Here is a 13,905-nt window from a genome sequence, read left to right on the forward strand (position 1 = left end):
CAAGGACGAAAATGGGTATTTGATTACGTTTAAAATAATGGGAAATTAATTTCTTTGTAACGGCCGCATATTATTATGCATTTAGCCTACGGTTAATGGTGGTGTAGGTTTTCTGTTAAAGTTTTTTTGCCATCAAATTTTACGTACAATCGAATGAAGTACAACTGGAGAGACCAACATGGAGAAGTATAACAAAGTGACCACAGCTAAAATGGCAGTTACAATTACCGCTCGATTGATAACGATTAAACGATATAGAAAATTAGCCAACGGACCATTTACGACAGTAAGTGAGCTATAAATCAAGGGAGAATTTGAAACAACAAATATTCCATCCCATATTTTCAATTCAATTCCAAACGAACGCAAAACTGGATTAAATTTAAGAGATTAAAGATAACAAATCATGTGTAAACTTATCACAACCTCACTGTTCCATTATTTTTCGATAAGACAATCTTTACGCAGAAAACGGTACATCTGCCTGCAGAACGTAATTTTCCTTACATATGGTGAACGATGTTATCGGGATTCACATACCTAAAAATAAAATTGTCTCCCGCTTTACCTCCAACGCAATAGTATCCGCCGAAAGTTAGCAGCTTCCCGGATCGACAAAGAACGAAACACGAAATCGAATTATTGCCAACCATATCGAATCGAAGAACCGCCATTACTCGATGGTATTTCATCAATGCTGTAGCTACCATCACCCCCTGTGCTCGGCCTCGATGGTTTATCGATTTTTGCGCCACCATCTCAAAACATGCTAGCCACGCAAAAATCGATGTACTTTACCTTCCCGCTCTCGCACAAACATGCATGCTTACAAAGAAAAAAAAACTTGGCCTTTTGTCACACAACTGGAGTGGAACACGCACGGGACTGCTTAAAAATTCATCCCCAAGCTTTATGCGCTCGAGCAGAGGCAGAAAAGGGTAGACAAGGACAACGACCGTATGCTGTTGGTGTTTAAGCCCAAGAATTCAAGAGCTCCACAACAACAACACAATCCTCACCAGCTGCTTACGTAATAATTTCTTTTTTTACACCATGCTCCAAAATACAACCAAATGTGTTCTACCTTATCTGGGTAGAAATTGTATTCCCTCACATAGTCACACACACACACACAAAATGGGAGCAATTTTCAGACGGTTTCCCTTCTTTAAATCCCTAAAGGTTGCAGATGGAACTGTTTGCCGTGGAAAATGGACCGTAAGTGCCATGGACCGACTATGCCAAGCGAATATATCCAACATTACAAATAATGCAAAAACCTCTAGGCGGGGGCTTTGCACCCAAGCGCACAAGGGAAAGAGGGACAGAGAGAATGAGAAATACCAATCCAGCGGCTAACATAATACTTGGTTTATCTTATGGCAGCACACATGATTTAACTTTTGGCAGCATTAGCACAGTGTACAAGTGCGATAAGCGATAGTGGATGAAGAGCGATAACGGGTAGTGTTCAAGAACACAAGAAAACAATGATGACAATAATATAAATAAGTTTAATATTGTTCCAATCGATATATACGTTGATTCGAATATTGCATTTTGAACAATTTCTTAGATAATTTTTTTTGGAAATTTGAAAACTTTCCAATAGTTTAGCGCAAAAAGCTAACAACAACCACAAAAAACTACCAACAATAGGTACACAATATGAAAAATGTACAATCAGACACACTGAACTGCACACCACGCTGAGCAGCATACTTTTGCAATGTTGCCAATTAAACTGGGATTAAACTTCAATCAAACTATAAAGCGAGACGGAACATGCGCGCCTAACACGGGCCCCCCCTTATGGTATACCGACCGATGGCACATATTCACCGCCGTGAATTTAACAGCAGTGATCCGGCTGGGCCACACAGGAATAAGCCACGATCGGAAGCGCATTAGCCGAAAGTTTAGTTATTAAAATCGACAGCTGCGTTAGCTGATTTCAATTCATACATTCTCAGGACCACTTGCTCGCGTTCGTCCGTCTCCCCTAAAGGCAGCCAGTGAGGGCGATATGGTTTGGGGAAAAGTCTCCATAAACCCGCCCTGCCGAGGGGGTAAAGCAGGTCGATAATTACAAATAATTCAATAGCATTTAACGAGAAAAGTTTGCCGCTTTTCCGTCCAAACGGATGCTGGATCATGTTTACCGTACTGATGTTCTTCGCATCCGGAACGTATGCAGAGGATGTGACTTTTCCTTGTACGTTTCACGCACACACGCGCGTTCCCTTCCCGCCTGACTGCTGTACAGCACCGAAGACTTTGCTCCATCAACACGCGCCATGATGATGACTCATTTACGGTGGTGCAACTTTTCCTTCGATAGTTCGGCGAAGAAGGATGCGAGAAAAGATAAGGTAACTCCCAGTGCTTTCTGCAAACTATCGGTGAATCATTCATTTCTCCCTCGGTATTTTGGTTCACAGTGAGAGTAACATTACAGTGAGGGTGACACTTCCTACTACACTTACTCCAGATTGCTTCAATATTTGGTAGTAACAGGTCGTTAACTTTTGCATCAGAAAATTAAATACTTCTTATCAACAACGTACTCATGAACCTGTTTTAAATTGATAAGCACTATCTTGATTATCGCTTCCGACCGACACTAAAAACAACCATCACATTCTTCCAACAAAGCGATCTTGGTGACAAAGACACAAGCTCCAGAGAAATACTCCAACATTAGCAAGCAGTGCTGCAGTAAAAGATGATCATCGAAGGGAACAAGGAAAAGCAAAACGAATGCGTACACAAAAAAAAGGAAACTCCATCAACACCATTCAGATAAACGCGAGACTAGCTGACAGCCTCATCAATCATGACGAGTGCTTGTTTTTCCTTCAGTTCATCGTGAAAAGCTGTTCTTTTCGGTGTGTTTTTCACGCTCGCACGGCCCTGTGGCTTTGAAGTAAACGGTGCAATATTCTGCGCGAAAGGGGTCTCCGCACGCTGCAAACGGAGGCGAAGAAAAGCTGGGTCAAAATCTTCTACGCCAAGAAGAGAATACAAAAACCAAGCTTGCCCTGCCAAACAGCTACCGTGCAAAGAACGAGGAAATCTGTTTCGTCGGCCAAATTCCCAAGCATATCGGGTGGAGCATCCCCCGAGGAAAGGCGTACCGGTGTTCGTCATTAGTCTTGCGCCGATGATAGACAGTGAAGATAACGGGTAAGGACATTTGGCGCTTTTTTGCTGTGCGGAACAGTACATGAAGATGCGCGCAAAAAAAAACGAGCAAACCCAGCTTTAAAGGAAAACAGTCTACCAATATTGCGTAGCGCCTTCCGTTATCAAATGTAAAGTGCCGTTGCTCAGCAAAGTTCGTGATAAATGTTGCAAATGATCTCTCGCTCGTTTGCTAACTGTGCCCGTGCTGAAATTGAAATTCACTGCAAATTGATGGCACGTTTAAACTAATTTGTCACCATCGATCATGACATCCATGGGTGTAGGATGGGAGGGAGAAATGGTTAGAAACTACGAGGGTTAATGGAGGTCGGAAGATGTTTGAATTCGTGATTCATTAACAGCCGACCGGCGATAGAACAAAATCAATCTTCTCGTTGAAGATTTTCCTTCCTTCACAATCCTTCACGCTAATGTTTCCACTGTCTGTTTGCACTAAGTGATCCCAATAAACGTGCTCCGGCCAGAGAGTTTCACACGCAAGAGGTTTGAATTGGAATAGCTTTACATTACTGACGCAACATTCAAGTGAAACGATATGGAACTATCAGAACGCTACATCTGCTGCATCATGATCATTTCAGAAAAGCAATAATTTTATCACCAGAAGCATGGATCATCATCTGTTACGAATGCCGAAAGTATTATCCACCATCACACACATACTGTGAAAAAGGTATTTTTCCTCCCAGCACACTAGCAACGGTTCAGGATGGCGTCACATTTCCCAACACAAAATGGAAAGCATTTCAGAAAGAAAGGTTCCAACAAAACAAAACAAAAAAACAAGCTTTTGTTCTGCAAACATCGAACCAAAAAATCGGAAAATCTAAGAAGAACTATTTGCCATTTGGTTGAACAAAAGGTACTACCGGTCCGATACTGATCACACGCTTCCGAAACGAATGACGAAGCTCGGATTGTATTTATTTATTGGCAAAATTGATAGCATCTTCTGATCTTGCTACTTCTTGTCACGAATAACGCTTCATGTGAGTCATTTTATTGGGGAACTATTCCACCCTAGTTGATAGTTTTACTGACTTCCTAACATCTTGTGATTTTTTTTTTCTGTTCACAAAACTGCATGCTGTGCCATAGCGTTCCATCAAAAACACAACCCACTGCACAATCACCGTGTAGAAGATCCACATAGTCGCTGGTTGGTAAACCCTAGAGGCGATTGATGATGATTTGCGATTAAATGTTTACGTCTACAAACATATTCCATCCGAAACAGAGCAAATCATTCCAGCCATGGAACAGTTCCTTGCAGCAGGTAATCTGTCATGAGAGTGATCGTAATTGCAATGCTCTTCAAGATGACTTTAAGATGCTTCAAACGTATAGGGTTGTCTGGTCTGTACCGGAAATAATATCAAAGAGTTAAAATAAACGATCCGTTATCAGCTTCCGCTTTGTTATTTCTTCATGTTAACGCAACTTCCAACTCTTCAATATTCCCAAATATTGGGGTAGATCATACTCTAAGTTAGAAAGCTTAAGCTATAAGCCTGTATCTGCCAAAAAATTTCAAGTACCGGGCAGTACCATTTTGTACAGATTCGTAAAGGACATAGCATTTTGACATAAAGAATGACACAAGGGATCATTTTTGTGAAACTACAATTTGAGAAAAATCGATTAAAGTTTAGAAAATAAATTTTAATTTCAGTTAATTTGAAATTATATAATATTAATAAAGTAAACCTTTTTCAGTTGTTTTCATTACAAAAAAATTGTTAAAATTTTTCACACACGGGAAACATGGCCTAACCTGGCTCAGACCAGCTAGCAATTTTTTTGTTTTGACATTTGTCTTTCCTAGGCTAAATTTGGCTTGCTATTTGTATGGCGAGTTGTAAGCGGATAAGTCTGGAAACGTCAAAACGCATACAAAAAAACTGGCTTAGAGTATGATTCTGGCCATTATCGCAATGCCTCAACGATAACAGAATGTAATTGGTAGCAGAACTAAAAATCGCCAAAAACATCCAATTTCTCTTACCTTAAGAGGTGCTACTCAAAACTTCGTATTTGAACTTTGAAAATACTTTACCTAAAAACTACCCCATTCCTCTCAAGAATAGTTAGTTCAAGTATCTATATAGTTTAATCCCAAATTAATAGCTTGAACGCTACAGCTCATGATCCCGAACCTCGTGAAAATTCCCCAATGGGGCTCGCCTCAGCACCACGAACAAATCTCTGCACGGTAAGCACATTCCACTTTCGGTGCTGCACACTTATCCACATTTCACTCTTCAAAATGGCTACTCCCGTGTCGTCGTCAACGGGTCAGCGGAGATTGGACAGCATCACCTGTCAAGTGCGACCGACCAATCCGAAACGAATCGCCTTTCCCTAGACGTGCTCTGCGCCACCGCATCAAAAGGCCCGAAGGAATTCCATTTTAATGTCGGCATGTTAGTGGCACCGACAGGACAAAGCGCCACCATCTACCACCCACTCGCTGGCGAACGCTGATTTCAATTCAACTTTCCTTTGAGTGCGTGTCAGAAGCGAGTGCCTGATTGGGGATATCCGAACGACTCGTTGCTGCCCCCATCTGCATGACGCTTCACACGTGCTGAAGAGTGGTTGGTTTTGGATTTTGATGAGTCTACCCTTCGATCCAGATGCAGACGGGCGAGAATCCCCCTGATACTGTGGCATTCCGATTGCACATTCCTTCTCCTGGCTCGACACATGCTGCAGATGCACAGACGCCGAAAAGTGCACCGGAACGCTACCTTTAACCACACTATGCCCCGTCCTATTATGGTCTTTAAAGGATGCAATACCGCTCCGCAAAACGAGTTTGCTCTCGCTGGGTGCGGTGGGAACGTACAAATGCTCCCACAGCTACCGCCGTTCAAATGTGAAATAGTTAATGGTGCGAATCGAAACTACTGCTGCCGACTACTGCTTCGCTGCTGGCAGCCATCATATGCAAACATTAGTTATGCATAGTGCGTTTTGCATTGCAGTGTGTTGGACGTATTGCGGGTTTCATCAAGAAGTGGTAAGAAGAGTTTTCTTACCGCTGCATGAAAGCTTTTGGACAAACTTGAAGAGATCTCACCGAGTGAAGTACTCGTTTCATTCGTACCCATTTGATCGTCTTGCTTTATTCTTCAATCATAGCCACTATGAAGTGAAGGTTAAAATGAGAAGTTTATTTGAAACTTTAATATACACTTGCAATTATCCTACACAGTATTCAAAATGTTATACTTAAACTTCTTGACAGTGGCCTAAATGAAACCTTCTGCTAGCCTAAACCGTTGAAGTAACTTCAAAATCTCCTTTTCATTGGTATAATAAAACGTACATCCTGAAGTAAAAAAACAGCAAACAATAAAAACTTTGTTCAACTTCCACGTTACAATCACGAAACCACCAAACAAAGAACACCAACACCAGCAGTTAGTGTGAGAATGTATAACTTTTCCGCTTTCATCGATTGTTCTTCAGCTTTTCGGAAACTAGAAGCCAATCGAGTATGCAAACAATGTGAAACTGGAAGCAAATTGCATTATGCTGGAGAACTGTCTTGGGAATGCAGGAAGATCACTGCACTGGTAGCATTAGAACGTTTTTCCTCATCGCATAACGCTAGCATGTGTAGGTGTGCGTGTTGCAATCAGCAGTGCGATGTCGTCCGTCTCGTGGCCGGAAACGTTCGTAGCGGATGCACATCATCCTTGCAATCCAATCCAATCAGTCAGTTTCACCCTGCTGCACAAAAACATATGATGTACGTTTGTGCTTATAATCAATAATGGGTCTGCTCGGGAGGGACTTGCAAGGTGAAGGAAGCGACGGCATAAACGAACTTTCAAAATCAATTTGCTTTATTAAATAGCCCAGAAATGTGTGTGGGTCTTTTACAATACCTACTGCCGTAAGAGCAAACATGACAGAATTCTAGATATTGTGATTAAACTATGGACATTCTCAGTACAGTTTAGATTATCAACCAGCAAACCATAATTAAATAGGTTTATTTAATTTAAACTTATTCCATGTTTATCATCGGATTTCCTTAATTAGTTAATCGCAACATAAAGACAAAAACGGACGGGTCTTTCATAGAATATTTACCTAATGTCACTCAGAAGAAGACTTCTTAGCATTAAAGCCTAGAACTAAAATGATTTAACTAAACGATACTTCTAAACCCGCAGGTTAAAGAACCTCTTCAAACGAGCTGAGCATCAAAACGGTTCGGATCATCTTACGAGCATAGCATTAATTTAAAACCGTTCTCAACTCATAAATCGAATCTCGCCCGTTCGTTTCGATCGGCGAAAGCCGATAGCGCCCACACGCTGGCCTTACATCGTTAGAATCCAGCATCCTCCAATGGCGTAACCCTTCACGCTATCGCATTATTCTGTTCCATTCTGGCTTTCGAATGCAGCGGGTGAAAGTGGAATACATAATGTGATCGTAAAACTGGTCCGCTACTTACCGTGCACCCACTAGCAGATTGTTGCTGTTCGGATCGCGCAGCACCAGCTTGAAATAATCGCTCGTCGATTCGTTGCCCTGGAACCGAAGGTACTCTTTATCGGCTGGAAAAGAGACGGGAAAGAACAAAAAATGCATAAATTAATAATCAACTGTTGGTTAATCGATACAAAAGGTTCAGTAGAATAAAAGGGGAAAATAATCTCAATCTCCAAAGATTGGCTTCAGTCAGCGCCAGATTTTATTTAACGTTTTTATTAAATATATTAAAAGATGTAATGCTCCGATATTTTTAACACATATCGGATATTATTCTCTAACTATAAATGGTTCCCAAATTTGCATCTCCAACAGCAGTTCTTTTTTTAATTCTCGGAAGGAGCAGCATTTCAAAAACATAACATCAATCAGACTCCCGACAGTGGGCAATGGCAAAAAATAAACTGTTTATAAGCAAAGCTGAACCAAGAAGCAAAACTACAGCAAAAAAAAAAACAATCACGACACACATGGTCAAGCGTGGCGAAAAACATCAAACCATTTTTCATCCCACATCGCAAAACGAGCGTTCGATAGTTACGTAACATCTCACCGGATGCCATTTTCATCCTTTCGACGTTCTGGTTTAATGGGAATGGGAGTCCTTCCGGAGGGATGGAACAACACAACGGATAGTGCCGTCCTTTTTACGCCAATTTTCCGCTTGCACAACGGCCATGCACATACGTACTAGCTGCTTTTAAACTGGGACATCAAAGGCGAAAGGAAACTGGAAGCGAAAACTTTCCGAGCAGCATTCCTGCGCACCAAACTGCGGAACCGAGACATCGTACCGCCGGCGACCATGTCTAGTCGGAGTTCCGTTCCGCAGCACGGGAGTGTGTTTGTGTACCAGCCGATAAATCTTTGACATCGATTCTACTCTTAGTTTCTACTGTGTCCTCTTCACGCGGCCCCCCGTTCCCAATTCACATCCTGTTGGCAACGGAACCGCCGAACCCAACAGAACTAACCGATTACGGAATGCAAACAGCGTTCAAAGTGGTAAACGATCGGTAATTTATCAGTCAAATCCGAACGAACGAAAAGCGACATGTTTGTTTTATTAACTCCAGCGTCCTCGCACCGGTTAAGGTTTACACGGCGGGCGGGAAGCAAATTTGCGGGGAGAAAATGCAAACAACCGCAAATAACAACATGGGCACAGCCCAGAATGGCAACCATTCACAGCACGTAAGGAGTTGTCTGAGGATTTTCATTTTTTCCATTTGCAATCGGGATGATAGATTTTGGCTTGTGGCGCACAGTTTAACATCAATATCGTACCAGTGCCGGACGAGATGTTGTGACGCAGTTACAGCGATCCTTACACCAACCAGGGTTAAGTTTTCCTTTGACGCGTCGGAATATTTGGCAGAAATGCAATGACTTGTAGACGACAGAACAAACATCAACAACCTAATCTAATACATACCATAACCACGGCCGACGGGTGATTTATTATCATTTCCAAAACTGTTCTGTAGCCAAAGCTCGAAAAAGCTCGCTCAAAGCTTTAAGTATTTTATTGAACCGAATTTACAAAGCATATGCTGAAATACGATAGCATTATGGTCAGCAGTTTTGAACGCACATTTCCATACGCGAAAACAAAAGTTTTCTTCGCAAGGATAGCATTTAGGTCGATGAAGATTCTTCATCTTTCAGCTTCTAACCCATTCTAAGTTTTCAACTTCACCAGTTAACGGAGCGCAATTCAGTCAAATTCACGAGCAAATTAAATGATCCATGAAATCAAATCGATTGTGCTACGGTTTCAACATCACACCGGTTTCCACCTGATCAAACCCAAAAACATTATTCAACAATTCTTCGGTCTAGCAATCGCAACCATCGAACCATTACAATGCAATACACAGTTTTTTGTAAACCATCGGTAACATAATTAATCGCATAAGGTATTCCTGCAGCGCAATATCGATCGATTTCGGGTCAAGATTGTGGTATACAAACAATGCAAATTTAGAAGCTATTTAATATATTTTCCGATCAATGTAGCTTTAATTTTAAAAGGTTCGGCTATAAGAAGAGAACTGACAATGAAGTAAAAAAATCGCTAATACTTCAGCATAAAAACATTCAAAAAAAATTCGAGCTTGAAATATTTCTTCACGCCTTCGTACAGTAAAACAAACCTCAAAGGCTTGAAATATTAATTTTTAGCTACTTTTAAACATACATTTACACATTCAGGCATTCACTAATTATTTCTTAAAAACGAGACTTGCAGACATGAAACACTAAGCCACTGTATCTTTCTATATGTAATCGTTATGTAAATGTAAAATGCCTAAACGACTCAACTTTCTAAAATTAAATGCCTTCCAGTTCGCCGGACCTCAGGGCAGATCAAACCCTTGCTTACACTATTAGAAACTACAGTACCATCTTCTAAATGTAGCTCTTGCTAACAAGATATGCAAACCAAAAGGAACGCAGTTTCAACACGACCAACCGGATATGAAGATCGATCGCGTACACACAGTGCCCATTACGCATGCATAACGACGCACCGATGCTCAACTATGATTCAACACCATCTCGTGGACAACTGCGCCGATACACAGCTAATTGCAAGACACCGGAGCATAGAATGTGTCAAAACCATTATTAATCCCCTTTGCAGCACTATCGTAGCGGAAGGAATCGAAGTGTAAAATCGATCCGTAAAACCGAACGAATGGCTCTCGCGAGTGCTGGCCTTATCTGGTGGTTTGTCGCCGAACAGCATAATTTGTGATTTATGATGAACAGAATGAGTAATTAAATACGTTACTGAAATTAATGATGCCGGTTACCACACGGAAGGGCGAGTATAGCAAAACACGATTAGTGGTAAGAATTTATGATCTCAAGCGAATAAAGCAGTTACATTAGAGCAATTGCACGTTTTGGCCGTAACGTTGGCTCCACGCTGCAATATTCATACGCATTTAAACGTTTATATAGTATAGGCAATTGTAAATATCCTAAAAACCCGGAAATCTCCGAGAAAATGAGGTCAACGACCAACGCTCAAGGTCGTTACGGGAAAGTGTTGCGCGCAACAAAAATCCCAAATGAATCATTGAAGTCACTGACCTAAATTCTCCAGACAAATACTCCACACAACGCCAGGGAAGCAAAACGTTACCTTCTACCTGGTCTTGGGAGAAGAAACCAACACATTCTCCGAAACAACATGTGCGTTTCTTCGCGTTTCGCGTTTCATTTCGCGCTTGGTATATTTTTTTATAGTAAATTACCTCATCGAAAGGCACGTCCAGATAAGATAGTGGACACAAACACACACCCTTTCTGTGTGGACCCTTGGTAGATGCAGGCCCTTAAGAAAGCGCTAGTGTAAGCGATGGTGTGTATGTATAGGTAACACCAAGCAAGTTCATGGACATGCGTGCCGTTGAGTGGTCAAGTGTAAGTGGCTTTGTGGACGCGTCGACGGTATGGCTCGCGATTTCGCGATTCCTCTCTTTGTCTGCAGAACATTCACACGGCCACACACCCGTGTAAGCGTAGTGCGTGAAAAAAATATCACAGTCAAGACATTTTATTATCGTAAAGTAGTTCTCAAACTGCCGGTCAGAAACGTTAGAATACCAGATTTAATCTTGGAAATATCTTGGTTTATTGGAAATATTAAATCACTTTGTATTATAAGACCAAAATATAAGCTTGCATTTCCTTAATAACTAAAGAGCACATAGTGAAAATAGATGTTATGTGACTAAATAAATTAATTTATATTTTTGTAATTTACCACGATCATTTTGACATATGTTTAAACGAAGGACCTAGCATTAATGTACTATAGAAATCACAATAAATCATTACATATTTTCCAATTGATTTGACACATGTCCATCAAAAACTCTATATTTCATATGTATGATACAGTTGATAGCATTGTAAACAAGAATCAATAAAGAACATACAAAAAAGGAAAACATTGCTTAACAATATGCTCGCAAAAAGCTTTACTATTTTCGTAATGCGTTAATACATACAATGTGAATAAATGAAGAAAACATAAAAACGCTGACCTATCCATACGCCCACCACTGTTGTTAAGCCGGTTTTTCACAGTACGGCACGAAAGTTCTGTGTGTGCGTGTGGGTCTTGGGCACCTGTGCCTACGGAGCAAACCGCAAGCGAATCGTGCGGCATTATGTTGGAAGTCGTTGTTGGACATGGACCAGAAGGTAAGTTTCGCGCACCGTAAGCTTTGAAACACGTTTATCCCTGTTCCGTTTCTTCAATGTTTGTGCGTGGAATGAAGCGATATTCCGCAAACGGGAAGATATTCCGCGATCGTACCGTGTCACAAATGCTCACGGACTACACGTAAACTAGTGAATGCCTCGCAGGCAATGAGTGCAACAGAGCAAAAGTTTTAAAGAAACTAGTAAAATGCAAGTGCTTTTCGTCGGTGACTAATGTTGTTTCATGTGTCGTTTGCTTTGTGTCGTTCATTTCAAACTCCCCCAGAACTGCGACTGCGAGCCTGTGGACGTGAATGACCGGTCAAATTTGCTGACTGCGCCAACCGCCCGATGTAGAAGGTGCTGTAGCCCTAGTGACGGCATTGCCAGCACGCCCGGCTGAGAACAGGGAAAAAAAAACAAAAGTGTCACGCCATCCCCCATCACACCGTTACCAATACCAATAAAAGTACGCAACGCTCAACATGGCTCTCCCGGTTGCTGTTATAACACTGATGCGAAATATTGGCTGCGATCTTGGAGAATTGCTGGAGATCATACGAAATATATGGAGCTGCATTTTGCAAACACAGTTTGGAACCGACATTGGTCATGGAGCAAACGGAGGAGAGGGATCCAACAAAGCCGGATTGTGCCTTCTGTGAGGGTGGTTTCATCCCTTCCTCAAATACTCAAACAATGCTGATTAGCAAGAAATAGACAAATTCATTGTATATTTATTGGAAAAATGAAGAATGAAAGAGCGCTTGCTTGCCTTCGTGAGAAAACAATAAATTAGAGGTTTAATATGAATGATGATGCAATACATCAGTTGTGCATTATGAAATACAAACACATTGATATCAGAGCGATAAAACGAAGTAATACGCAATAATTTGATCCAAACTCGTATGACAAACGATGACAACACGTTAATCCTGATAAAAAACATAGACACAACCGTTGCCTTTTATCAATCATAAATCTTCTTATCTAGAACAATCAGCTCCTTTGGACGGCGTGGGAAATTCACGAGTAATAAACGCATTACTTGTTCAAGATAATTCGTACGAAACATTGTTTTATTTTTTTAACCTTTTTTGTACACATTTCAAACGATTCTACAGCACAAAATATGAGAAACGCACCGAGTTGCCAACTAATCGAGATGGAAAGAAAAAAAATCTGCCCAAACGTATGACGTGGGACACGTCACGAACAGATTTTCACAGAGAGGGGATACGATATAAGTTAACCCGGTGAAACATATTAACATAAGCGAAATGACGTCTACACTCCTTCTTTTCTGTCTTTCTCTCTGCTTCTTGTTCTCTTGTTCTCTCTCTGCTGTTATATCTTCCTGCTCCAAAAGGAACGTTACAGAAATTTCTTCATCTTTCTTTTGCGATTTTTTGCTCGAATTATTGTATTATTGGGATGCCCGGGATTGGTTGGGTTGACTAATATGTCTCAAATATCCTATAACTGTCACTTTTACATATAATGACCATGGTCTCATTAAGATTTGAAACCAAGGCTTCCGTAGTACTGTACATCACCCATTAATTCATTTCCTAGAAAGCGTCCACCGAATGGTCTTGGATTGTCAATATGCAATTACATTTAGTTTAGATTATTATCATAGAGACAAGAATTCACTATACAAAAAATACACACAATTTTCTTTGGCAAGTTCTCCAGTAACATGTACATGATGGTATAATTGCTTTCATAACACGTACGAAGGGTTAATAAGGTGAATCGTGAACCGACGAACTTCAAAGGTGACGACAGCCAGAGGGAAGGGACAAATTCGTTTCAAGCTTCTTAGTCGGTTAATCCTCGCAACGCATCTTTTCTCGAGCACGATTGCAGAGGCACTGGAAGCAGTGACACTTGAGGCGCTAGAATCCCAAAACCCGGGCCCACACGCCCAGAGCTCGCGCGGCTCGCTACAACGAATGA

At 41.2% G+C, this 13,905-nt stretch overlaps 1 protein-coding gene across 1 annotated transcript in view; it reads right to left on the reverse strand.

The window, feature by feature from the left end:
• LOC128713738 (semaphorin-1A) overlaps window positions 1-13,905 on the reverse strand; it is a 119,083-nt gene that overhangs the window by 36,009 nt on the left and 69,169 nt on the right. The window contains exon 2 of the mRNA XM_053808605.1: window positions 7,682-7,784. The gene's annotated coding sequence lies outside the window, so the exon portion shown is untranslated. The remainder of the gene's footprint in view (window positions 1-7,681; window positions 7,785-13,905) is intronic.

Source organism: Anopheles marshallii, chromosome 3 (genome assembly GCF_943734725.1).
Source record: "Anopheles marshallii chromosome 3, idAnoMarsDA_429_01, whole genome shotgun sequence".
NCBI classification, from domain to species: Eukaryota; Metazoa; Arthropoda; class Insecta; order Diptera; family Culicidae; genus Anopheles; species Anopheles marshallii.